This window comes from Eleutherodactylus coqui, chromosome 6 (assembly GCF_035609145.1).
Source record: "Eleutherodactylus coqui strain aEleCoq1 chromosome 6, aEleCoq1.hap1, whole genome shotgun sequence".
In the NCBI taxonomy this organism is placed as follows: domain Eukaryota; kingdom Metazoa; phylum Chordata; class Amphibia; order Anura; family Eleutherodactylidae; genus Eleutherodactylus; species Eleutherodactylus coqui.
Window position 1 is genome coordinate 129,362,632 of NC_089842.1, and position 27,957 is coordinate 129,390,588.

The 27,957-nt window shown below is 48.2% G+C and overlaps 1 long non-coding RNA gene across 1 annotated transcript; it reads left to right on the forward strand.

Moving 5' to 3' along the window:
• Positions 1-27,112, forward strand: LOC136631455 (uncharacterized). Its single transcript, XR_010793018.1, has 3 exons — positions 1-110; positions 193-412; positions 27,026-27,112. It is a non-coding gene; the product is annotated as an uncharacterized lncRNA (long non-coding RNA).
• Positions 27,113-27,957: the final 845 nt, after the last annotated feature.

The following is a 27,957-nucleotide window of genomic DNA, read 5'->3' on the forward strand; positions in this document are numbered from 1 at the left end:
GCAAAAGAGCTAGTTGGATTCTTAAGTGGCAACATCTACTTCAAGCAGGGAACCAGCTGCTCCTCCACGTTGTTTTCAGAGCTTGGGTGGACGGGATCCCCTGTGATCTGGTTAGTAAAATAATACAAAACACTCTAGTCTTTGATGAAAGGTATGTCGTAATAATATCATTCATATACTATTTCACTCTAGATTATGGCAGAAGACCGTTTGAATTGGACATGGAGAATAGAGCGGCAGTTCCATCACAGCTGGGCTCTTCTCATATTCAGGAGAGATATTCAAGGATTCACCATCCATGGCCCATGGGATATTCTTCCATCCTGCTTCCTAAGAGAGACCATCCTTCTCCATCCATAAAATAGAAAAATCTGCCAGAAAGACATAAAGGAGGATCCTGAACAGCTAAGACGTAAATATGTTTTGGTATATAAAAGTCCGGTGTGGAGAAACCATCCTTGTATTATAACTGTAGGTGAAATGTTTGGTTGCCCACAGCTTCTCTCAGCAAGATATGACTATGTTATTGGTCCAATGTCCATGGACGGATTTTTGCTGCGGAATTCACGGCCAGACACCCACCGCGTATTCCACAGCAATGTCCGTCCATAGACAGGCTATGTTAAAAGATTCTTCTCTGCCCACGAGTGGAAATCAACTACGATTTTCTGCTTGCAGGGGAGAATCGCAGCATACTCGATTTGGCGCAGAAAACAGCTTCCATTGCAGTCAATGGAAGCAGTCCATCCCGCAGCACTTCCGCAGTAAGCATTGCGGAAGTATTACAGGAATCCACGTCATAGCCCAGCGTTACACGTCAGACCCTGCACTGCGCATGTGCTCCGGCTGAGACACTTGCGGTGAATCAGGACAGGTGAGTATGGGTCTCTGGAGGTCACTGCCGGGGCATCGGGTCTGATTCCGCTGCCACATTTCGCAGTCAGAATCTGACCCGGCCATGGATATGACGCATTAACCTTCTATAGTACATTATTACTATGCTGTATAATATCACATGTATCGCTTCTCTCTAAATGTTTGGGAACATTGATGTTTTGGCTCCTGTAAAAAAACATGTTGATCAACTTTCTTTATCTTTCAATTTATGGGGAATACAACTGCCAAATAACCAGAAGAAGATCTAGAGACTGTAAGAGACCAAATATATCCGTCACACGTGTACAGTGACACCGTCTCACACATTCATGACACATACATGTGAACACTCAAAATCACTGTACTAAGCCATAAGTATATTCAGTAACTATCATTACGCACCAGTACACTGTACACTGTGATGGCGAACCTATGACACGCGATTCATAGCCATTGTCACTGACACGCGGCCACTGTCAGCTGTTCACCCAAGTAGTGGTGAATACCGACAGGGGCCACAGCTCCCCTGCCGGTATTCACTGAGCAGCGCTACTAGCAGCGCTGATCCCGGCGAACTCCGTGATAGCAGTGTGCAGCCAGGATCCTCCTCTTCCCTCCCCTGACGTCTCCTACTACTTGGTTCCACGAGAGCGTCTGGGGGAGGAGGCGTCCGGCAGCACACTGACGTCACAGTATGCGCAGGAGACCATCGCTGCTAGCGGTGCAAAGGGCAGAGGAGGAGCTGAGCTTCCACGAGGTGGAGGGGGTAAGTATATGGGTCTCGGGGGCACTGTCACTGCTCGGAGCCACTGTGGGGGGCACTGTCACTGCTGGGGGCCACTGTGGTGAGCACTGTCACTGCTGGGGGCCACTGTAACTGCTGGGGGGTGCTTTGGGGGGCCACTGTCCCTGCTGGGAGCTGCTGCTGGGGGCCGCTGTTCTGCTGTGGGCTGCTGTGGGGGGCCGCTGTTACTGCTGAGTGCTGCTGTGGGGGCAGGTGTCACTGCTGAGGGCCGCTGTGGGGGGCCATTGTCACTGCTAGGGGCCGCTTTGGGGGGCACTATCACTGCTGGAAGCCACTGTGGGGGGCCAGTGTCACTGCTAGGGGCCGCTGTGGAGGGCAAGTGTCACTGCTGAGGGCTGCTGTGGGTGGGAAGCTGTCACTGCTTAGGGCCGCTGTGGGGGGCCACTGTCACTGCTGGCGGCCGCTGCGGGGGGCACTATCACTGCTGGAAGCCGCCGTGGCGGGCACTATCACTGCTTGGGGCCACTGTGGGGGGCACTATCACTGTTAGAGGTCGCTATGGGCGGCCACTGTCACTGTTGGGGGCCGCTGTGGAGGGCACTATCACTGCTGGGGGCCGCTTTGGGAGGCACTATAACTGTTGGGGGCTGCTGTGGGGGGCCACTGTCACTGCTGGTGGTCGCTGTGGGGGGCACTGACACTGCTGGGGGCTCATCATTACTGAGATAAGTGAGGGGGAGGCTGGGAGAGGCAAGGGCCTGTGCTCTTGGTGTTTTGGGTTTATTAAATACAGTTATATATTACCATTATACATTTTTGTTATTTAAACTATAAATATTGCAATTTTTTTTTCTTGAAGTGACACACCACCCGAGTTATGCTCGGTTTTTTGGCAAATTTTGACATACCAAGCTCAAAAGGTTGCCCATCACTGCTGTAGGAGTCACGTATCACTTTAGTATTCACATATCGCTGTAGTAGTCACATGTCACTGTAGTATTCACATATTGCTGTAGTAGTCACATGTCACTGCAGTAGTCACATGCGTCACTGTAGTAGTCACACACCTTCACCTGCAGATATTTTATGGTGTTCTTCTCCCTGGACAGTACAGCAGCCATAGTTCCCCTACAGGTTTCCTCCACTGGGGGTTTTCCTGCTCTGCATGTTGCTGTACCCTCTTCATGAGTCGTGGAAGATAACAACCAAAACACATACTGTATAATATATGTCACATTTTGTAACTTACTATATTTGCACAGGATGTCAGACCAAATGATACATGTAGTGCACCATGCAGGATTACAACCTATTAATGTCGCCAGATTGGAAACCAGCGGGCTGCCCTGCACCCCAAAGGTACCCACAAGAAGCGAGGACCCTTGCCGTGGGTTGTGGGCTCACATATTCTAGCTAAAACATCAGCTAATACCTCGCATTTATCAGCATTTACCTACAACATGCAGTGCTGCTTTGACTGTTGGGGGAGTCCAGGGTGTCAGTGGCAGTGTGTGTACCTCTAGGGTGCAGGGCAGCCTGCTGATTTCAAATCTCGGGACATTATTAGGTTGTAATCCTGCATGGTGCACTACACGTATGATGTGGTCTAACATCTTGTATTTGACTTTCTTGTGTAGGAATTAACACTAAGCAACCACCCTCCCATTAAAAAGAGGGATGTGAGTGTTTGTCTCATCAGTGTCCTCACATGTGTGTTTTTGGCTCCTCCATAAATCAGTCTGGACTCTTGTATCAGTGAGTATGTGGCCGCTTTCTGTGATTTTTATCACTTATAACTTGGATGAGCCATCAGTACGTGACCGCTGCTGGTCAGGCTCCTGGGGTTCTCACTGATCAAGAGAATGAAGAAGCTGCAGCACTTGTTGGACCACAATGGTCCTTTCATTTCCACCAAAGCAAGATCTGCGTGTGACATAAAAGAGGCGATGACTGTAAGAAGAGAGTATAAAATCGCCAATTCTGCTTGTTTCCCATCACAAGAACATCAAACATGCAAATATTTCATTCAAGGATTGAAAGTTGACTATCTCATAAGAGTCCATGACCTACCAATGTAGCAAGCACTCCAACTTGAAAGGCAAGCTTAAGCATTAGTGTAGTTTGCTTACACTCATTTGCATAGTGCGCTGCTCATCCACTTGGTATTGGTGAAGCCACTCTATGCAAGCAGTGTATTAATGTTTGAAGGGCTACACTATTATCATAGAATCTCTGTTTAATATCAAACCCAAGCCAATTAGATCCTAATCAAACCTCTAACCATATTGCTATGTACTACTGTGTTTCCCTGAAAATAAGACATTGTCTTATAATACTTTTTGCCCCAAAAGAGCCACTAGGTCTTATTTTCAGGGACTGTCTTATTATACTTACCTAGCAGGCTTGCTCCAGGTCCCTCCCACTCCTCTTCATAGCTATGGCAGGTGCTTCCTACAGTCCTCAGCACTCCTACAATATCACTTCCTGGTTACAGGGTTCATAAATCCCACTTCCACAATGCAATGGCTATTGATTGGTTCTTCGAACACTGCTCAGCCAATTAATGCAGCTCTGGATGAACCAATCACAGCCATTGCATTGGTTCATCCAGTGCTGCATTGATTGGCTGAGTAGCGGCCGATGAATCAATTACAACCATCGCATCCTGGAGGTGGGATTTATGAATCCCATAGCCAGGAAGTGATGTGGTACGAGTGCTGAGTACTGTGGTTAGCACACATGCTGGAGCCATAAAGAGGAGTGGGAGGGACCAAGTCTGCTAGGTTATGTATTCCTTTTTTAATGTAGTGTAGCTAGGGCTCATTTTCATGATAGGGTTTATAATTCAACCCTCCCCGAAAATCTGGCTATGGTTTATTTTTGAGGTAGGTCTTATTTTGGGGGAAACCTTATTTAAATTCAATAATAAAATTTATCCAGGCTTTAGAAACAGCAATTTACAAACATTTAGGAAAGATATATGAAGAGAACAAATGGATTTCACCAAATAGTGAATCCAATCTAAATATATAACCAAGAATAACGCAATGTCACAAAGTATAAATGTCTGCATGCTCACTGAGGACACCCAAAATGACCCTATTACCCATGTACTGCAAAAATAGACATAATAGTATGCAAGTATAAGTTGTAATGAAAAAAGTTTAGTACCGTGTTAGCCAGTAGAGCAAAATGTGATTGTTCTCAGTAAGAGAAACAAAGTATTCTTGTAGATATGATACCTTTTAATGGCTAACAAAAATACATGATGTTATAGCGAGCTTTCGAACCAACGCAGGGTTCTTTCTCTATTCATTTTATTATGTCGTCTCCTAGCAACTTGCAAGCTATCCGCGTTAAAATCCGCGTCCATCCGCAATGTAATTGCGGATGCACTGCGATTTGAACTCTCTCATAGAGATCAATGGAGCCCGTCTGTGCGGAATCCGTGCAAAAATAGAGCATGCTACGATTTTTTTTGTGCAAAAATAACGCAATTCGCATTTGCACTTCTGCTTGAAGCTGCAGAAGTCAATGCCTTCCAATGGGCGAATATTACAGCGCATCTTCCGATCGTGGATTCCACAATTCAAATCCATTCGTGTGCAGGCGGCCTTAAGTGGAGGAAAATGTGAAAGGTATGTATGAGCACCCTGGCCTTCTATGATTATAATGAGTGTCTATGTATAAATATACAGCAGCAGAGGAAGTAAAAGTGCGTACAGAAGACTCTATGTAGCGTTCATATTTCCTCTGATTCTTTACAGATGTTACAGGTTATTTTGGAAGTTTTTGGTTTTGCTTTGTTGCACTTACAGATGAGGAATGGAATAAAAGTGAGATTGCGTAGCCGTGGCCCCTACAGTCCTCCCCGGCCGCTCTGGCCCTCAGTAAATTTCCTGCACGCGCTGCTGGGATATGAAATGTTCTATTTAAATTCTGAGTCAATATTTTCTCAGCCCACATAACATATGCCAGATACAATGAGCCACGCTCGTCTCGCTGCAAGACACGGCCAAGCTTTTGTTGAATCTCCTACAGACGAGGCCGCAGCCCCCTCGCTGGTGTCTGGATTTCTCTCATTTCATCACCAAAAATACTGTGTGAAAATATGGTGTGAATTTTAATAGCCATTTTCTATCGTTTCATAATTGCGTAGGTCGGTACCAGGAAAGCAGCTGCTTATCTGTACAATGTCAAGTTCACCGGAGCAGGCAATGTAGCCGACCCAGAGATCCTCCGCTCTCCATACACATAGTATAAAGCAGACACACAAGTGCTCATCACCTCTTCTGGGAAATACTGCAGAAATATGGGGTGATATGGACATCAGAACAGACAGAAGCAAGGGGGAAGCAGAAGATGGGGTCTGTAGCAAGACAGAAGTGACGATTGGGACATTCCTGCTACTTATTAAGGGTCGTATGACTGCAGCAGCTCACAGATTTATTATATGAATGGCAACCAACATGGGAGATAATATTTGTGCTTCATAGGGGTTGTCAGTCACTCAGCTTTTCTAAAAACAGATATGGTCCTTGGACTGAAGAGGAATAGTCAGAGTAGTTGGAGGAATTGCTAGAATCTCAATACACCTGGTACAGGGATGTATTACTGTGGGTTCAGTGGGTGCTGTTGCATCAGGACCTTGGAGCCTTAAGGTCTGTCTTCCCGATATAATAAGACCAGTACTATAAATAAACTATTATAGATGGGGGTCCTGTGACAGATTTTGCATTGGGGTCCAAATGCTTCAAGTTACACCCTCGGAGTAAAGCCCCATGTAGATGGGACAAATGTCAGGCAAACAATGCCCGACACTCATCCTCACACATACACGCTCCCATGCTCCTGCACGGGAGCTTGTATTGCTGGCTGACAGTGGGGAAGCAGGAGCAGATTTCAGTTCTCGCTCCCCCCCTGCCTATTCTCCATTCAGTTAACATAGTTGCTGTTCAATACCGAACGGCTGCTATTTACACTGCACTGTTATAGTTAAACTCATCGCTCATGCTGCATAAACTATGAGCGATGAGTTTTGCTATGACAGTGCAGTGTAAATAGCAGCCGTTCAGTATTGAACGGCCACTATGTTAACTGAATGGAGAGGGGTGGGGGGAGCTAGAACTGAAATCTGCTCCTGCCGCCCCGCTGTGAGCCAGCGATACTAGCTCCCATGCAGGAGCACGGGAGCGTGTATGTGCGGGGATGAGTTTCGGGCATCGTTTGCCCGACATTCGATCCGTCTAAATGGGGCTTTACAGAATCAACTACCATTTTTATATCTCGAAAAAGAGACCGATCAGATTTTGCCTGTCTGATTTCATTGTTTCTCTTGAGATAAGGAGTGCCAGAGGTGTCTGGCCGCTGCTCATCTCCCTCTACAATGAGAGATTCATGCCCCCTTTTACACAGGACAAGAATCAAACAATTCTTGTTTGCCTGAGCAAATGAGCTGGTGACGTCGAGAATCGTGCAGTTCTTATGCACTAATCGTTCAGTGTTTTACATGCTTATGTAAAATACTGAATGATCAATGTTTAAACTGCAAGATAAATACCCGAGCCGGCGTTGATTTTTATGCCAGCCAAAACTGAACGAATTCTCGTTCAGTTGTTAGCTCACACTTAGGGCTTATTCAGATGAGCACATATCAGTTGGGTTTTCACACCCAGCTGATATACCCTGCCCCTTTCTGCAAGGGGAGGATGCGGGAAGGGCTGGGAGCAGTGCACTGAGCTCTCGCCCCCTCTTCACGCTCTCTCTGCCCCTCCCCACTATTTCCAATGGGAAGGGGTGGAGCGGGACTTAGCTCCGCCCCGTCCCTGCATCGCAAACAGTAGCGAGGGGCAGAGAGGGGGCGAGAGCTCCATGCACTGCTCTCGGCCCGGCCTGCCTCCTCCTCTTGCAAAGAGGGGCAGCGTATATCGGCCGATATACCCTCGTCTAAATATAGACTTAAACTGAACAATTATCGTTTAATTTCACTCATTTTAACAATTTTCGGAACTATAATCATTCCGTGAAAACGAAGCCTTAGCAAATGTCAGCTTAAGGGCAAAACACATAATATGCTTGCCTCTACAGAGCGTATTAGCGTATAAACTGTTTATTTTTAAATATTCAAACTTTGCGCTATAGCGGGAAGATCGATTCTTGCACAAAGTATTAACGCTGGAGAATCCCGATAGTGGAAACGAAACCATTGAAATCAATGGTTTTGTTTCGTCCCGTTATGATTTTCACAGCTGCATTATGGGACAAAATCACACCCATCTGTATAAGCCCTGTAGGAGTTTCCTGTTTTGAATATTGCTTCAAAGCGTTTTTCCAGGATAAAAGCTATTGATGCCCTATCCCACGATAGGTTATAAATAGTTGATTTACTGAGGGCTGCCGCTGAGGACCCTGGCCAATCAGCTGATTGAGAGTCTGCTGTAAACCCTATGACACACAGGGGTATAGAGCGAGAGCTGCGGCGCCGACTACTATGTAGTGGCCAGCACTAGTAATTGCAGGTGCATCTCCAATTGATTTTAATAAGAGCTGCATCTGCATTTACAAGCGCTACTACATAGGAGTCGACGCAGCAGCTCTCACTCCATACCCTTGTATGTAGTGGTGCTGACAGCAGGTGCCCAATCAGCTGATCTGCTAGAGTCCCGATCAGGAAACCCAGCCAATCAACTATTAACGACCTATCCTAAGCATAGCCCAAATCAATATAGTTTGAGGTCAGCAGCATACTCCATATTCCTTTGCATGTACCCCATCTGCTGCTCGATCCTTTGATAGTTCTCTCCTGAGCACAGGTCATCGGTAGTATTTTCCTGGAAAATCCCTTCAACTAATGTATAATATGTAGTTCTGCAATTTCTAATATACTTTCTTTCAATTTCTCACCATATTCAAGATCTCTGTTTGCTGGCAGTGAATGAAAACAAGCATTGTTTATATGCAAAAACTGAAAACCCACCATGACTTATAAATGGTTGTTGCCTTAAATGGTAAAATAATAATGTATTTGTTCCAGCTGTAATTATTGTAACATTTTCCCACTAATAAGCTATCTGCCTCTGGGCCCCCAGCACGTCTAAGCCCCCCAGTAGCAAGCTGAAGGCACTAGGCAGGACGAGATGATAGGATTGATGTGCTCTGCTTCTCGGCCATCTGCTTAGTTTACGGTGAAATGTTCTCCCCTTTTTCCAGGCCCCGATTTGTGTCATTAGGCCACTTAAAGTTTAATGCGACAATTTGTATCTGTTCTCTTTATTTATTCTCTAGAGGAGTCATTTAAAGTGACTGCAAATGTTAAGTGTTTGGGGGTGAAGTGGAATCTCTATCAGCAGCGGGATGGGTTGGTGTGCAGATAATAGGAATTTCCTGCAGATGCCTGGGGCTAGGTGTGTGCTGCTGCAGTCAGCTCTCCATGCTCACACCATTTACAGGCTTCATCTACTAGAATCTAAAAAGTTAATTGTGCCCAAACCACAGGATGATAATGGCGTGCCCTTCCCTGTGTTCAGTCTACGAGTCTGTACTGTAAGGAACAGCATCATTTCTTATACAGACCTCATAGAGATGCGGCTCCTGGATTGGACCTGAGGAGGGGGAAGATTAGATGAAACCCTCCCTGCCTACAGATGACGTGTCATCAGAAAAAGACCTATGTTCAAATCAAGTTTTTAGGTTAAGTATCATTTTTAAAAATTTTTAATGAATATTTTTAACTTTTCATGTCACTATTAGAGATGAGCGAACGTGTTCTTCCGAGCTTGATATTCGTGCGAATATTAGGGTGTTCGGGATGTTCGTTATTCGTAACGAACACCATGCGGTGTTCTGGTTACTTTCACTTCCTTCCCTGAGACGTTAGCGCGCTTTTCTGGCCAATTGAAAGACAGGGAAGGCATTACAACTTCCCCCTGCGTCGTTCAAGCCCTATACCACCCCCCTGCTGTGAGTGGCTGGGAAGATCAGGTGTCACCCGAACATAAAAGTCAGCCCCTCCCGCGGTTCGCCTCAGATGCGGTGTGAGTTAGATGAGGGACAGTGCTGTTTGTACCGGAGCTGCTGTAGGGAAAGAATTGGTAGTTAGTGTAGGCTTCAAGACCCCCCAAAGGTCCTTATTAGGGCCACTGATAGCTGTGTGTTGGCTGCTGTTAGCAGTGGCAATTTTTTTTTTTCTCAAAATCGGCTCTGCAGAGCGTTGCACCTGGCATTAGGGACAGAAGTGCTGCATAGGCAGGGAGAGTGTTAGGAGTGAGTGTAGCCTTCAAGAACCTCAACGGTCCTTTCTAGGGCCATATTTAACCGTGTGCAGTACTGTCCAGGCTGCTATTAGCTGTGCTGCATTTTTTTTTGCTTCTCAAAATCGCCTCTGCAGAGCATTGCACCCTCCATTGATACTGCAGGGAAAGAATTGTATAGGCAGGGCCACAACACAGTTATTATTCATTGAATATACGCAGTGCTGCCTTTTGCTTGTAAAACAAGTGAAAATAATTCTATTTGTCCTGCCTCTGTCCGTCCTAAGGGCGGTGGACACGTGTCGGCTGCGTGTGCAACCTGTAAAAATCAGACGCACCCAGCTACGTTTTACTCCTGGCTTCGCCATTTGCTTTCCTTAATTGGGAAAAACAATACCTGCTCTGCCACAGTTAATAACTCTGCTACCCTCACGTTCTGTGACACATTAGCAGGAAAACAGCACAGTTATTAAACTTCTCATGTTCATAGAATATACGCAGTGCTGCCTTTTGGTGCAAAAAAACGGAAAATAATTCTATTTGTCCTGCCTCTGTCCGTCCTAAGGGCGGTGGACACGTGTCGGCTGCGTGTGCAACCTGTAAAAATCAGACGCACCCAGCTACGTTTTACTCCTGGCTTCGCCATTTGCTTTCCTTAATTGGGAAAAAAAATACCTGCTCTGCCACAGTTAATAACTCTGCTACCCTCACGTTCTGTGACACATTAGCAGGAAAACAGCACAGTTATTAAACTTCTCATGTTCATAGAATATACGCAGTGCTGCCTTTTGGTGCAAAAAAACGGAAAATAATTCTATTTGTCCTGCCTCTGTCCGTCCTAAGGGCGGTGGACACGTGTCGGCTGCGTGTGCAACCTGTAAAAATCAGACGCACCCAGCTACGTTTTACTCCTGGCTTCGCCATTTGCTTTCCTTAATTGGGAAAAAAAATACCTGCTCTGCCACAGTTAATAACTCTGCTACCCTCACGTTCTGTGACACATTAGCAGGAAAACAGCACAGTTATTAAACTTCTCATGTTCATAGAATATACGCAGTGCTGCCTTTTGGTGCAAAAAAACGGAAAATAATTCTATTTGTCCTGCCTCTGTCCGTCCTAAGGGCGGTGGACACGTGTCGGCTGCGTGTGCAACCTGTAAAAATCAGACGCACCCAGCTACGTTTTACTCCTGGCTTCGCCATTTGCTTTCCTTAATTGGGAAAAAAAATACCTGCTCTGCCACAGTTAATAACTCTGCTACCCTCACGTTCTGTGACACATTAGCAGGAAAACAGCACAGTTATTAAACTTCTCATGTTCATAGAATATACGCAGTGCTGCCTTTTGGTGCAAAAAAACGGAAAATAATTCTATTTGTCCTGCCTCTGTCCGTCCTAAGGGCGGTGGACACGTGTCGGCTGCGTGTGCAACCTGTAAAAATCAGACGCACCCAGCTACGTTTTACTCCTGGCTTCGCCATTTGCTTTCCTTAATTGGGAAAAAAAATACCTGCTCTGCCACAGTTAATAACTCTGCTACCCTCACGTTCTGTGACACATTAGCAGGAAAACAGCACAGTTATTAAACTTAGATTATACATTCACTAGAGGCAGTGGGGCCTTTCGTTTTCAAAAAAGGGAAAAAATTATATTTGGCCTGCAGTCTTGCGCCAATTTATTAGCTGCCTGTGAAATCAAATCACTGGTAATACAGCATGCTGAGGGGTAGGGGTAGGCCTAGAGGACGTGGACGCGGCCGAGGACGCGGAGGGCCAAGTCAGGGTGTGGGCACAGGCCGAGCTCCTGATCCAGGTGTGTCGCAGCCGACTGCTGCGCGATTAGGAAAGAGGCACGTTTCTGGTGTCCCCACATTCATAGCACAATTAATGGGTCCACGCGGGAGACGGTTATTAGAAAATGAGCAGTGTGAGCAGGTCCTGTCCTGGATGGCAGAAAGTGCTTCGAGCAACCTATCGTCTACCCGCAGTTCTGCGCCGTCCACTGCTGCAAATCCGAATCCTCTGTCTGCTGCTCCTCCTTCCTCCCAGCCTCCTCACTCCACTACAATGACACCTGCTCAGGAGCGGGAACACTCCCAGGAACTGTTCTCGGGCCCCTGCTTAGATTGGGCAGCAGCGGTTCCTCTCCCACCAGAGGAGTTTATCGTCACTGATGCCCAACCATTCGAAAGTTCCCGGGGTCCGGGGGAAGAGGCTGGGGACTTCCGCCAACTGTCTCAACAACTTTCTGTGGGTGAGGAGGACGATGACGATCAGACACAGTTGTCTTGCAGTGAGGTAGTAGTAAGGGCAGTAAGTCCAAGGGAGCAGCGCACAGAGGATTCGGAGGAAGAGCAGCAGGACGATGAGGTGACTGACCCCACCTGGTGTGCAACGCCTACTCAGGACAGGTCTTCAGAGGGGGAGGCAAGGGCATCAGCAGGGCACGTTGCAAGAGGCAGTGCGGTGGCCAGGGGTAGAGGCAGGGCCAGACCGAATAATCCACCAAGTGTTTCCCAAAGCGCCCCCTCGCGCCATGCCACCCTGCAGAGGCCGAGGTGCTCTAAGGTCTGGCAGTTTTTCACAGAGACGCCTGACGACCGACGAACAGTGGTGTGCAACCTTTGTCGCGCAAAGCTCAGCCGGGGAGCCAACACCAACAGCCTCACCACCACCACCATGCGCAGACATATGATGGCCAAGCACCCCGCAAGGTGGGACGAAGGCCGTTCAGCGCCTCCGGTTTGCACCCCTGCCTCTCCCCCTGTGCCCCAACCTGCCACTGAGATGCAACCCCCCTCTCAGGACACAGGCACTACCGTCTCCTGGCCTGCACCCACACCCTCACCTCCGCTGTCCTCGGCCCCATCCAGCAGTGTAGTTCAGCGCACCGTCCAGCCGTCGCTTGCGCAACTGTTGGAGCGCAAGCGCAAGTACGCCGCCACGCACCCGCACGCTCAAACGTTAACCGTCCGCATAGCAAAATTCATCAGCCTTGAGATGCTGCCGTATAGGGTTGTGGAAACGGAGTCCTTCAAAAGTATCATGGAGGCGGCGGCCCCGCGCTACTCAGTTCCCAGTCGCCACTACTTTTCCCGATGTGCCGTCCCAGCCCTGCACGACCACGTCTCCCACAACATTGTACGCGCCCTCACCAACGCGGTTACTGCCACGGTCCACTTAACTACGGACACGTGGACAAGCACAGGCGGGCAGGGCCACTACATCTCCCTGACGGCACATTGGGTAAATTTAGTGGAGGCTGGGACAGAGTCAGAGCCTGGGACCGCTCATGTCCAACCCACCCCCAGAATTGCGGGCCCCAGCTCGGTGGTGGTATCTGCGGAGGTGTATGCTTCCTCCACTAAAGCACCCTCCTCCTCCTCCTCCTCCTCCTCCTCCTCTGTCTCGCAATCAAGATGTGTTAGCAGCAGCATGTCGCCAGCAGTCGGTGTCGCGCGGTGTGGCAGCACAGCGGTGGGCAAGCGTCAGCAGGCCGTGCTGAAACTACTCAGCTTAGGCGATAAGAGGCACACGGCCCACGAACTGCTGCAGGGTCTGACACAGCAGACCGACCGCTGGCTTGCGCCGCTGAGCCTCCAACCGGGCATGGTCGTGTGTGACAACGGCCGTAACCTGGTGGCGGCTCTGCAGCTCGGCAGCCTCACGCATATGCCATGCCTGGCCCACGTCTTTAATTTGGTGGTTCAGCGCTTTCTGATAAGCTACCCACGCTTGTCAGACCTGCTCGTAAAGGCGCGCCGGCTCTGCGCACATTTTCGCAAGTCCCACACGGACGCTGCCACCCTGCGCACCCTGCAACATCACTTTAAGCTGCCAGTGCACCGACTGCTGTGCGACGTGCCCACACGGTGGAACTCTACGCTCCACATGTTGGCCAGGCTCTATGAACAACGTAGAGCTATAGTCGAATACCAACTCCAACATGGGCGGCGCAGTGGGAGTCAGCCTCCTCAATTCCTTTCAGAAGAGTGGGCCTGGTTGGCAGACATCTGCCATGTCCTTGGTAATTTTGAGGAGTCTACCCAGGTGGTGAGCGGCGATGCTACAATCATTAGCGTCACCATTCCTCTGCTATGCATCTTGAGAAATTCCCTGCAAACCATAAAGGCAGCAGCTTTGCGCTCGGAAACGGGGGCGGGGGAAGACAGTATGCCGCTGGATAGTCAGGGCACCCTCCTGTCTATTTCTCAGCGCGTACAGGAGGAGGAGGAGGAGCATGAGGAGGATGAGGAGGAGGGGGAAGAGACAGCTTGGGCCGCTGCTGACGGTACACCGGCTGATTGCCTGTCATCCTTTCAGCGTGTATGGCCTGAGGAGGAGGAGGAGGATCCTGAAAGTGATCTTCCTAGTGAAGACAGCCATGTGTTGCGTACAGGTACCCTGGCACACATGGCTGACTTCATGTTAGGATGCCTTTCTCGTGACCCTCGCGTTGCACGCATTCTGGCCACGACGGATTACTGGGTGTACACACTGCTCGATCCACGGTATAAGGAGAACCTGCCCACTCTGATTCCCGAAGAGGAAAGGGGTTCGAGAGTGTTGCTATACCACAGGACCCTTGCGGACAAGCTGATGGTAAAATTCCCAGCCGACAGCGCTAGTGGCAGAAGGCGCAGTACCGAGGGCAAGGTAGCAGGGGATGTGCGTAGATCGAGCAGCATGTACATCCCAGGCAGTGCAACAGTCTTTAAGGGCCTGGCCAGCTTTATGGCTCCCCACCAAGACTGTGTAACCGCTCCCCAGTCACGGCTGAGTCGGCGGGAGCACTGTAAAAGGATGGTGAGGGAGTACGTAGCGGATCGCACGACCATCCTTGGTGACGCCTCTGCCCCCTACAACTACTGGGTGTCGAAGCTGGACATGTGGCCTGAACTAGCGCTGTATGCCCTGGAGGTGCTTGCTTGTCCTGCGGCTAGCGTGTTGTCGGAGAGGGTGTTTAGTGCGGCTGGGGGAATCATCACAGATAAGCGTAGCCGCTTGTCAACCGACAGTGCCGACAGGCTAACACTCATCAAGATGAACAAAGGCTGGATTTCGCCAGACTTCTGTTCACCACCAGCGGACAGCAGCGATACGTAAGCAATACGTAGGCTGCACCCGCGGATGGAAGCTACGTTCTCTCTCACCATCCAAAACGGGGACATTTCTGCTTCATCAATCTGTGTCTAATATTCCTCCTCCTCCTCCTGCTCCTCCTCCTGAAACCTCACGTAATCACGCTGAACGGGCAATTTTTCTTAGGGCCACAAGGCTCACTCAAATAATTTTTCTGAACAATTTTTATAAGTTTCAATGCGCTTAAAAGCGTTGGAACTTTAACTTGAACCAATTTTTCGTTACACTGGGCTGCCTCCAGGCCTAGTTACCACTTAAGCCACATTAACCAAAGCGATTAATGAGTTTCACCTGCCCTCTTGGCTGGCCATGGCCAATTTTTGGGATGTACATTAGTACTGTTGATACAGCAATTTTTGTGGGCCCTCGCCTACAGTGTAATCAAATTAATTTTTAGCCCACCTGCATTACAGCTGACGTTACCTCAGCTGTGTTGGGCAATGCAATGGGATATTTTTATGTACCGCCGGTGGGTTCCAGGGAGCCACCCATGCTGTAGGTGCACACGGAGTTTTTAATACATCTGTACACTTCTAAAGAACCCCAGTCTGACTGGGGCATGCAGTGTGGGCCGAAGCCCACCTGTATTAAGCACGACATTACTACCTCAGCTGTGTTGGGCAATGCAATGGGATATTTCTATGTACCGCCGGTGGCTTCCTGGCACCCACCCAGGCAGTGGGTCCACAGGGAGTTTAACCTACATGTGTCCACTTCTAAAGAACCCCAGTCTGACTGGGGCATGCAGTGTGGGCCGAAGCCCACCTGCATTAAGCACGACATTACTACCTCAGCTGTGTTGGGCAATGCAATGGGATATTTTTATGTACCGCCGGTGGGTTCCAGGGAGCCACCCATGCTGTAGGTGCACACGGAGTGTAACCTACATGTGTCCACTTGTAAAGAACCCCGGTCAGACTGGGGCATGCAGTGTGGGCCGAAGCCCACCTGCATTAAGCACGACATTACTACCTCAGCTGTGTTGGGCAATGCAATGGGATATTTCTATGTACCGCCGGTGGCTTCCTGGCACCCACCCATGCTGTGGGTCGACAGGGACTTCACAATAGGGAGTTGTACCTGCCTGTGTCTATGAATTAAAAAGCCCGGTCTAACTGGGGCATGCAGACACCTTGACAGAATGAATAGTGTGTGGCACATAGGTTCCCCATTGCTATGCCTACGTGTGCAGCTCCTGATGGCGGTGGCACAGGATTCTATTTCTCATTGCTTCTGTACAGCATTGTGGGCTATCGCCCCGCCCCTTTTAAAGAGGGCTGCTGCCTAGCCATGCCAACCCTCTGCAGTGTGTGCCTGCGGTTCCTCCTCATGGCAGACGCACTTCTAAATAGACATGAGTGTGGCGTGGCATGAGGGCAGCTGAAGGCTGCGCAGGGACACTTTGGTGTGCGCTGTGGGGGGGAGGGGGGGCGGTTGGTCAGCATGTAACCCAGGAGAAGTGGCAGCGGAGTGTCATCCAGGCAGTGATTGTGCTTTGTTGTAGCTAGTGTGGTGCTTAGCAAAGGTATGCCATGCTAATGAGGGCTTTTCAGAAGTAAAAGTTGTTGGGAGGGGGGGGGGGGGGCACTCTTGCCGGTATTGTGGCTTAATAGTGGGACCTGTGAACTTGAGATGCAGCCCAACATGTAGCCCCTCGCCTGCCCTATCCGTTTCTGTGTCATTCCCATCACTTTCTTGAATTGCCCAGATTTTCACACATGAAAACCTTAGCGAGCATCGGCGAAATACAAAAATGCTCTGGTCGCCCATTGACTTCAATGGGGTTCGTTGTTCGAAACGAACCCTCGAACATCGCGGGAAGTTCGTTCCGAATAACGAACACCCGAACATTTTGGTGTTCGCTCATCTCTAGTCACTATGTATATTTAAGGGCGCCTACCCACTAGCGATATGTTTTCTTGCGATGCGAGAGCGAGTGAAAACACATGAATCTGAAACCAATGATTTTCAATGGTTGCATACTCATTTGTAATTTTTCACTCAAGCCTTGCAGCGCAGAGAAAAATCTGCGATATCGCTCATTGTTTTCAATGGGGCTGGCGGCAGTGCTCTTCTGGAGGCTGGGGATAGAAAAATCCTTGCCCCCAGAAAGCGCTGGTCTGATTGGCTGAGTGCTCAGCCAATCACAGGCAGCGGCTAGCTATGGAATGACAGCTGAGCACTGCCTGTGATTGGTCACTGCGCTCATACAATGTGGGGGTTGCCTGCAACCCATTCCTTTCAATGGGGCCTCAGCAGCACCAGCCCCATTTAAAGCAATGGGATAGCATTGCGGACTTCTGCCACAGCTGTGACACCTGTGGCAGAGGATTCCTTCATCCCCACGGTGAAGGAATCCCCTGCCATAGCTGTCACAGCTGTGGCAGAAGTCTGAGATGTACTCCCTGTTTTCAACGGGACTCACACTGCTTCCGCCGGCCAATTTAAAACAATGAGAGATACTGCTTGCGTTTTCACTCACTCTCGCATTGCAAGAAAAAATATCGCTAGTGGATAGGTGCCCTAAAAGAAATCCTATTAGCTTGCAGATTTCTTACTTACCATTAAACTTAATAAACTTCCTTTTCTATAGACCAAACTTGTATGAAGATAATTCAGGATCCACAATTCACAATAGGTGATGGTCACAGCTCATCTCCTCCTCCCTACACAAAGATCTCTGCACATATAGAGCATGCCCACAACACTTCCCTATAAAAGTCAATCAGTCGCCTCCACTTTAGAGGTTCTTATTGCCCTAGGGTTGCCATTAGGCCAGTAAATTAACGGCCTGGCCAGTATTTTTACAGGGAGGCTGGTGTCAGTAAAAGCTCTACACCAGTCAGTTAGTATAAGTTTTCAGTTTCTGCTTATACGGCAAGCCAGGGGTGACAGGCCTCCCAACCATCCCGGATTCTGCAGGGCAGTCCCAGATGTATGATGTTGTCCTGCAGTCCCGGGCAGCAGATGGCATGTCCACCCCATCCTCAGTACAGCTGGAGGCTAGCAAACCATCTGAGGTGCGCTGTGACAGGGGCGAGACCTGCAGTGACGTGACGAGGGGCGCAATGGAGAGGACGCTGTGTGCTGAAGGCCCTGTAATGCTGTCAAATGGGCTGGAGTTCAGCAGTGAAGACTGAAGGTCCTTGGATTCTTTAGGTGAGATCTTATAACTGGGGGAATGCTGAGAATTAAAGGGGTTGTCCCGCGGCAGCAAGTGGGTCTATACACTTCTGTATGGCCATATTAATGCACTTTGTAATGTACATTGTGCATTAATTATGAGCCATACAGAAGTTATAAAAAGTTTTTTACTTACCTGCTCCGTTGCTAGCATCCTCGTTCCCATGGAGCCGACTAATTTTCGCCCTCCGATGGCCAAATTAGCCGCGCTTGCGCAGTCCGGGTCTTCTGCTCTCTTCAATGGAGCCGCTCGTGCAGAATGCCGGCTCCGTGTAGCTCCGCCCCGTCACGTGCCGATTCCAGCCAATCAGGAGGCTGGAATCGGCAATGGACCGCACAGAAGAGCTGCGGTCCACGGAGGGAGCAGACCCCGGCGGCCATCTTCAGCAGGTAAGTATGAAGACGCCGGACCGCCGGGATTCAGGTAAGCGCTGAGCGGTTTGTTTTTTTAACCCCTGCATCGGGGTTGTCTCGCGCCGAACGGGGGGGGGGGGGGTTAAAAAAAAAAAAAAAAACGTTTCGGCGCGGGACAACCCCTTTAATGTTCTCTCCTCTTCTGATTTCTCATTACAATAGCCTGGGTGAGCTGGGAGTTGTAGTTCTTTTGTACTCCCTCCCGTTTTTTAATATCACATTACAGCATTGGCATGTTGAGACTTGTAGTCCTAAAGCCTTCCTCTCACAGGCAGAAACACAGCATTTTTGACAACACAACCAAGGATACTAGAATAAAAAAATCAATTCGCCCCTAGCTGGCGCTGCCTTGGCCCTGCCGCTGCTCTCTGGAGCTTCCGGCACTTGTCATCACCAACATGGGATCTTTTGCTAGTGACAGGATTTGAAGACCTCGCCTCCAGCAAGTGATTGCTATGATTGGCTGAGCCCACTGAGTGTCAGCAGGCTTAGCCAATCACAACCAGCATTGGATGCCCAATCACGGCCATTCATTGAATTTATTGACTGCTTGTCTCGGCCGGCTACTTCTTGCCATACCCCCACATCTTCCTGTCATCAAAATGTGATCTTTTCATCCCGACCCAGAAATTGTTTTATTGGATTATTAGTTTAAGAATAATTTACCAACCTGCCCCTCCCACTGCAAATCAATGGATTGCTAAAGGTAACAAAATTTGTAGGCTTCAAGAATTGACAAGCTGGGTCCTCAGATCACATAATAAGTTTAAGTCTATGTGGAAGCCTTGGCAGTCCAGAGTTTTTTCTAGTAATGCCACCAAATGGGCTCTTGTTAACAAACTCTTCTCCTTCTCCATGATTCAATCTACTGGTTTATATGGTAAATACCACTTATGATATAGGTATGTGTAATGTCTACGTCGCCCTTCCCTAATTGTGGAACCTAGTCCCTATATCTCAATCCCCTCCCCCTCTTTCACTCCCTCTCATTCCCCTTTTTTCCCTCCCATTCCTGATTTTCTATCAATTTTATGAATAATATTAAAATAAAAACATCTTCAGTGAAATCTAGATGCAATGTAATCACAAGTTTTTGCTATCAGTACTGCTTTGATTTTGTATGTTATATTTCCTCTTATTTTCAATAAAGGAAGTATTTAAAAAAAAATACTAACTTTCCGCAGCATCGCAGGAATTTCTTGCACATAATTTAATCACCCAGCTAGGGAATTTGTTAACATTTTTGAGTCCCACCCCTCAAAGCACATCCTTCTGATAGATTTGGTGTCCTCAGGGGTGGGGACTGGGTGTGGTCAGGGGCGTGGCTTGGGGGAAATTTCCACCTTACCTGTCCCTCTTTCCTTTCCTGAAAAGTTGGGAGTTATTAAGCAAATGGCACATCGTCAGCGGGCCCCTCAGCACCACTCTGCATCCTGATGACATACAGTTGAGCGCTATATATTGCAGAGCAACAGACTTGTGGTTCCTTGGGCCCCAAGTGGCCCCGCAGTCCTCACTTTTGATTAGCTTCTGTGACTGTTCAGATTCAGGAACAGCTACAGAGGAGGAAGCTGCTTGTGCTACGTGTACGGGCCCCGGGTCTCTTGTACAGCAGCTCTATACTTGAGAAGGCCTCTGTACGCTGTGCTCCTCAACCTGGCCTTAGCCCCCCTATTCCTCACTTCACTAAGGCCGGGTTCACATCTGCGCTGGAACCTCCGTTCGTCTGAGGGGCCCCATTGAAATGAATAGAGGTTAGTGCAGTGTTTTCCGCAGGCGTTGAAAATGCCCGCTAAATGCTGTAAAAACTGCCTGTGTGAGGCTCGTTTCACATGGCTGAGCGTGATAATGGGCCATGAAACTTGGCTTCAGTACATTTGTGATCCTCCAGCACAGCATTCAGCCACGCCGGAGGATCTGCAAGTGTTTCCTATTGTGTGGAATGGCAAACCTCGCCGTGCACTCGCGTGCACATCACACGCCATACGACGTGTTTTCCAGCCCCATTGAGAACAATAGGTTATGCGCTCTGAGGGAACGCCCAGAGATAGGACTTGCCACGATTTTTTCTCACACCGCGATATGAATAAATCGCTCATGTATATGACCCCATTGGAAAGAACGTAGTTCATACGGATGCGAGATCTGTGCATCTCGCAATGCACAAATCTCATGCGATTTTCTCTGCCGTGTGAAGCGGCCTGAGAGAGGCCTTACTGTTCTTGGTTTGGCTCTTCATTACATTACTTTGTTTTTATTCCCTAGAATATTCAGTATTTTCTGCGATGAGTTCATTCGTAGTGATAAATAACCTTGGTGTTGCCTACTTCTCCCAGTCCCCTCTCCGTCACCCAGATCAGGGGCTGCAGCTTCAATTTTATGTGGGGACATTGAAGGGCCGGAGATGATCTGCAGGGTAATTTCCATCCTGTTCACCGCTCAGAGTCAATCTCCCGTCCTGATATTTCCCATTTAGATGTCTGAAGGGTTTCGGAGAATTCTAATCTCTCATCTGCCCTCTCTGCGCTATGTATGAGGCGTCCCGTAATGGGCTGAGATAATGTATAATATCCAGGCTGCTCAGAGACACTGATCACATTGAACCATATATCACGCCAGGTACGACACGGAATGGCACAAGTGCAGCAGAAAATAGCAGTGAATGTGTGTTACATGCTTATTAAAGGGCCAGCTCCAGTCTTCTGTATATAAAGCTTCATCACTGTACAGAGAACAGTTCTACAGCTAGGGGGTGGCCCACATGTATTTAGGGCTCATTCACATCAGCATCAGAGGTTCCGATCTCAACTTCCGTCATTGATTTCCACTAGAGAACAAGACAAAATAAAGCAGTAAGCTGCGCTATTTTGTGATGTAAACTGCAGTAAAATCCTGCACTGCATGCCAGAAATCAAACCAACTTCATTAAAGTCAATGGGGGTCCTTTTTTTGAGTGTTTTGTACAACACTTAAAGGGGTTGTCTCGCGAAAGCAAGTGGGGTTAAGTTCTTCTGTATGGCCATATTAATGCACTTTGTAATATACATTGTGCATTAAATATGAGCCATACAGAAGTTATTCACTTACCTGCTCCGTTGCTAGCGTCCTCGTCGCCATGGCTCCGTCTAATTTCGGTGTCTTCTTGCTTTTTTAGACGCGCTTGCGCAGATGGGTCTTCTCCCTTTGGCTAGGCTCGGAAGCAACGGTGTTTTGGCTCCACCCCCTTGTACGCGTCATCGCGTAGCTCCGCCCCGTCACATGTGCCAATTCCAGACAATCAGGAGGCTGGAATCGGCACATGTGACGGGGCGGAGCTACGCGATGACGCGTACAAGGGGGCGGAGCCAAAACACCGCTGCTTCCGAGCCGAAGGGAGAAGACCCATCTGCGCAAGCGCGTCTAAAAAAGCAAGAAGACACCGTAATTAGACGGAGCCATGGCGACGGGGACGCTAGCAACGGAGCAGGTAAGTGAATAACTTCTGTATGGCTCATATTTAATGCACGATGTATATTACAAAGTGCATTAATATGGCCATACAGAAGTACTTAACCTCACTTGCTTTCGCGAGACAACCCCTTTAACAACAAATTTTCAAAATATCCGCTTGCTGTCAGTAAATGGGAACAATCATTGTTTTCATTCAGAGCCTAGTAATATTTATAGGAGCAAAATGCCAACTATGCATAAAAGTGCCCAGTGATGCAGGATTGTAGCTCTAAGTGCCACACTACAGTATACATAACCACTCAAAACTCTGGAAAAGCTGAATAACAACTTTACGCTAGCTGGAATGGTATTCATATTTGTTGCCACTCTGCTTTTCCAGACTCCTGCAGGGAAAAATCTGCCTAGTGATGCAGTTGGAGTGGCTCAGTACATGCTTTCCTGGCCCACTCCATAATGTCATACATGTATGTCTTATGTAGATGCTCTGTGCAAAACTGTCTTGTCATTCAGTTATGTGTATTGCACAGCTGCAGCAAATGAGTGGTTAATGTCTGCAAAGTGGGAGCTGACTGCCTGTAAATGTATCAATTTATATCCTGTCACATGGTATGAGTGAGCTATAAATGTGAGTGCTTAAGAGTGGGAAAGGAGTAGTCGTCGGAGAGAGAGTTCCATCTTGGCTTCCATCTTGAGTTCCATCATGGAGGGTAAAGCACAGAGACTTTTGAGGGCACTTTCAGCCCTCATGTGTTAAAGAAGGAAGAGGAGGAGAGATTTCCCGAATGCAAGGATCAGCATGATCAGTAAGTGAGCCCCGAGAGAGAGAGAGAGAGAGAGAGAGCGTGAGCGTGAGCCAGTCCTAAGGCTTTCCTACACAAGGCCCAGTGCAGAGGTACTCTTCTTCTCTAAATTGTTCACACCCAAGCATCCTGAAGTCTGGAACCACTGGGGGAGGTCCGTATCTTCAATTGTCACTCACACAAGTGTCCTGAAGTCTGGGATCGCTGTGTAGAGGTACTCATCTTCAAATCTGTCAGTATTTATCTATAACGCTACCCTGCACTTGTAACACTGTCTAATTTTATCTTATATTGTTGGACTATTTATTCAAGTAAAGTTATTCCAGGCCCTGACCGTTTCTGGGATCCTGAGGTACTCTATCATTGTCTGTGGCTCAATTATTTCCCCGCCGATGTTTATGCCGGTGGGTCCTGGAACGGTGGCATCACCCATGACAAACTCTTTCCCTGTTCTACCATCTATTGGGCATCCCTATTCAATGGGTGTCCAGAAGAGGCCCAGCGCTGCCCTGGCCGTGGCTATGTGCATCCCTCCAAGAGGGAGCGTGGTAAGTGCAGCCATGACAAGGCAGCATCTTGCCCTTCCAGCTCCTCAGCATATGCCATCTGTCCAGGGTCACCCTACAGGATGCTGCAGCAGCCTACTTCTTCTTGGTGTCACTGCAAACAGGATTGAATCTTCTGTGCCACAGTCATGCCTGAAGTAATACAGATATACTATCCAGAAAGAAGAAATGTTTTAATAGTTTACATATGTTTGAACTGCACATTCCGCCCGGGACTGCTCAAAATGGCGCCCAGACAGTAACGCTCTCCTCTCTCCAGCTCACTTTTGCCAAAATCTTCTCGCCAAGTATTTGGTGCCAAAAAGACCATGCCCTGGCCTTGCGCAAAGTAGGGGGGAGGACCCCCCCATCAGAGTGACTTTCAGCAACCCACAGGGGGAGGAGTTACCTGCCGCTGTAGACTCTTGGCTCGAGAACTTTACTAGACTCTGCATAGATAGGATGTGCTCTCTTGTGATCTGCACCAGTCAAGCCATATCGGTTGTGGCTGCTGGCTCCCACCTTCTGGGCCTCAGTTCTTTTGATGCGATCCGGAGGATCTTCAGGAGCAAGACCCTGCAAATGCCTCCGCGGCGCCACCTTCGACTGAGCCAAAGGCCCCAGTAAAAAACAAATGGTGGCTTCATTTGGGACCACTGCAGCCCACGAAACCACAGAAGTCTGCTGACCGAGAGAGAGGCTGTGGGACAACTGTTCCTACTGCGGTCATCACTGCGACCCCGAGGGTGAATGACCCGTCAGTCATTCTACATTGGAGATGTGCTCCACGGTTGCTGCTCTATGGCAGAGAGGAACTGCTTCTCCCCTAGATTGGGATCCATTGGGTCAACAGGGTAGCCTGTGCTGTTATACCCCCAGGGGTTGCATCCCTTTGTCTGGGACTTTGAGGACCCCAGGGTGCAGGTGTTCTTTTAGTGCCTGGGAACACCTTCGTTTGTGGAGAGAGCTACGTCCTCCACTGACCAGGCCAGCTATTCAGGAGGAGCTTTGCCCGGCTGCTACCCTAGCCCAGATGGTGGTCCAACGATGCAGAGACCAAGACAGTCCCTCTTCCATAGCTTCCATGGGAATAGGTTCATGGAGCAGTGCTGCCTCACCCTCCGGCTGGAGTTTCGAAGGTGAAGAAGAAGCAGAGGTCCCCGTAGCCAGCCTAGTGCGGCAAGTCAAGGACAATTTTCATTTCCCGTAAGCTGAACTCTATTCATCAAAAGACTCTTTACGTAAGAGACATTGTTTATGACCCCAGTTAAGCCCCTTTCTACCTAAAAGGACTTTAAAGCGTACCCCATTTTCATAGTTACACACATGTATTTCATATTGAAAAGTTTATAATGTTATGCAATGTTAATGTTTAAGTAATGTGCAGGTGGACAAGTTTATTATAGTATGGTTATTCTCTCATGCACTCAAAAGTCAATTTATTTTCTAAAGTAATATATTTTCCTATAAGTGTAATATGCCAATTTGGAAATGTTTAGCTTATATATGCCACCGTGTGCATGAAGCCGAGTGTATGGTATGCATGATTTATGTGTATGGCTGGAGGTTTCCTGTGTCCCCCATATCGCGTCTCAGTGCTAGCTGTCCGTCTGGTCTGTCCCAGCAGGCGGGGCCTTCCTTTCACCTTGTTCTGCTTTTTTCAGGGAGAGTGATGGTCCACTCGTCTCTTGTTTCTTTTTCCTGCCAGTCGCCTTTTCTAATTTTTGTGGTGGTCACAGTGTGTTTCATCCTCAATAGAGAAAGTGATAGTCATTCCGCTTATCTCAGTTCTTTAGTCTTTGGAGAGAAGAGTTAAGAATGTGCTCATAGCAATACTAGTGTCCCTGAATTCCGTTCAGACTAGTAGAAATTTTAAATGTACTTGCAAGTCACATTCCTTACACGCTGTCATAAACAAAAAAGCCATACACAGAAATGACAGTTCTTGTAGTCTCTGTACACCTGGAGTGGGTTAATCCTTCACATAGGTAACCAGGGGTAGGAGATGTGTTTATAGGTTTTGCCTTGCACACTCCGTGACTGTGCAGAGGCCTCACAGGTGAATTGGAAGTCACACACTGAAGATGACCCAACTCCAGATTCATACACTCTGTTTTGAAAGCGCCAGGTTAAGCTTATTTTTAAGTAGGGAGGAACTTTAGTGGCCCAGTACATGCTTTCCTGGCCCCCTCCATAATGTCATACATGTATGTTTTATGTAGATGCTCTGTGCAAAACTGTCTTGTCATTCACTTATGTGTATTGCACAGCTGCAGCAAATGAGAGGTTAATGTCTGCAAAGAGGGAGCTGACTGTCTGTAAATGTATCAATTGATGTCCTGTCACATGGTATGAGTGAGGCTATAAATGTGAGTGCTTGAAAGCGGGAAAGGAGTAGTCATGGAGAGAGTTCCATCTTGAGTTCCGAAAAAAAAAAACTTTCATCCCACCTTAGACGGCTTCTAGCTCCTGGTTCCATACAGCAGGTGCGTCTCCAAGTGCTCTTACAGCCTTGCAGTCACTTTGGCTTTCTTTCACAAGTAAATGCCATAGTCGGGAGGCACTGGTGTGACAAACTTCTTGCTTTATTGTTTAAAATGTGTGCATATTCACAGATGAAGAAGGACGCGTTTCAACTCTATCACGAGCCTTGTTCACCTCAGTGAACAAGGCTCGTGATAGAGTTGAAACATATTTTAAACAATAAAGCAGGAAGTTTGTCACACCAGTGCCTCCCCGACTATGGAATCATGTTGAGTTCCATCATGGAGGGTGAAGCATAGAGACATATGAGGGTGCCTTCAGTCCTCATGTGTTGAAGATGGAAGAGGAGGAGAGATTTCCCGAATGCAGGGATCAGCATGATCAGTAAGTGAGCCCCCAGAGAGAGAGAGAGAGAGAGAGAGAGCGTGAGCCATTCCTAAGGCTTTCCTACACAAGGCACAATGCAGAGGTACTCTTCTTCTGTAAATTGCTCGCACCCAGGACCCCTGACGTCTGGAACCACTGGGTGGAGGTACACATCTTCAATTGTCACACACACAGGCGTCCTGAAGTCTGGGATCACTGTGTAGAGGTACTCATCTTCAAGTCTGTCTATATATATCAACAATGCAACCTGCACTTGTAACACTGTCTAATTTTGCCTTGTATTGTTGGACTGTTTATTCAAGTAAAGTTATTCCAGGCCCTGACCGCTCCCGGGGTCCTAAGGTACTCTATCATTATCTGTGGCTCAAATATTTCCCTGCTGATGTTCATGCCGGTGGGTGCCGGAACGGTGGCGTCACCCATGACAAACTCTTTCCCAGTTCTACAATCTATTGTGCATCCCTATCCTAGGGATGTCCAGAAGAGGCCCTGGCCTTGGCCACGTGCGTCCCTCCGGGAGGGGGCATGGTAAGTGCAGCCGTGACAAGCCAGCATTTTGCCCTCCCAGCTCCTCAGCGTATGCCATGTGTCCGGGGTCACGCTACAGGATGCTGCACAGTAATAGAGTCCATCATCCCCCACCATAGTCATGCCAGGTAGTGAAAAAAATGGTTGTCACCCAGCTTTCCCAGCAAACCTTGATTGCAGCAGAGAGAGAAGAGGATGACTCAAGATCTTTTCTATTCCCGCAGGGAACTTTGCGACTACCAGAAGAGGGGACACGATGCAGAGTACGGAATAATAAGTGACTGTCATCTGGGCCCTCTATGAAGGAGTTTCTGGAGTGACACACTGTAAGTAATGTGCGCACGCCCGCCGCCGCTGAATATGATGAATTGGTCTAATAAAGCTGAAATGAACAGCTGGAGAACAGGAATGATCTCGGCAGACCCACAAGCAGAAATGAGAATATATGAAGCCTGAACGGGTCATTACGTAGAATTTATGAATGATTTCTACACTGGACTCTAAACAAAGCGACACTTCTTTTTTAGTTTTTTAACTCTGTTTTCAATCTGAATGCAAGTTGCACAACGCCAGACTGCGTCACTATAAGAAGTCCTTCGCCATCAGCCGACCAAGACGGTGGCAATAAGCATGGAAATTGTTATCTGCCAATAGCAGTAGAGGGTGGCATTTGTTACAATGTATCACCTTTAATGGAACGCTTCTCGCTTGTATGCATCCCAGGAAAGATGAAGATGTACAAGACTCCACGGAAGACTTCACTTACCAGGACAAGTCGAAACACAAAACAGGGCAGATCTCCTTACAATTTCTCATCCTTCCTATGTCTATGAGATGATGCAGCTGCTCAGTGCACATATGTCCCACGAATCACTGCTGGGATATTACCACTTAGTGCCCCATCAGGAACAGATCCTTCTGTGGGGGGTGTACAGTAGGGGGTAGATTTTCGCTGCTCCTGTGTGCAGGATTTTCAATTAAAAATGAAATACGAGGAGCGATGTCATCAGCGACACATCAGGAAATGTATTATATTATGGGATCCAGCGGTGAGCAGAACAGAGAATAATGAGACCATGAAGTACACAGGTTGTATCCTGGACTGCAGACCTGCAGGCGGCACATACTGATCGTGTCATATCCATCTGGTCAGTAA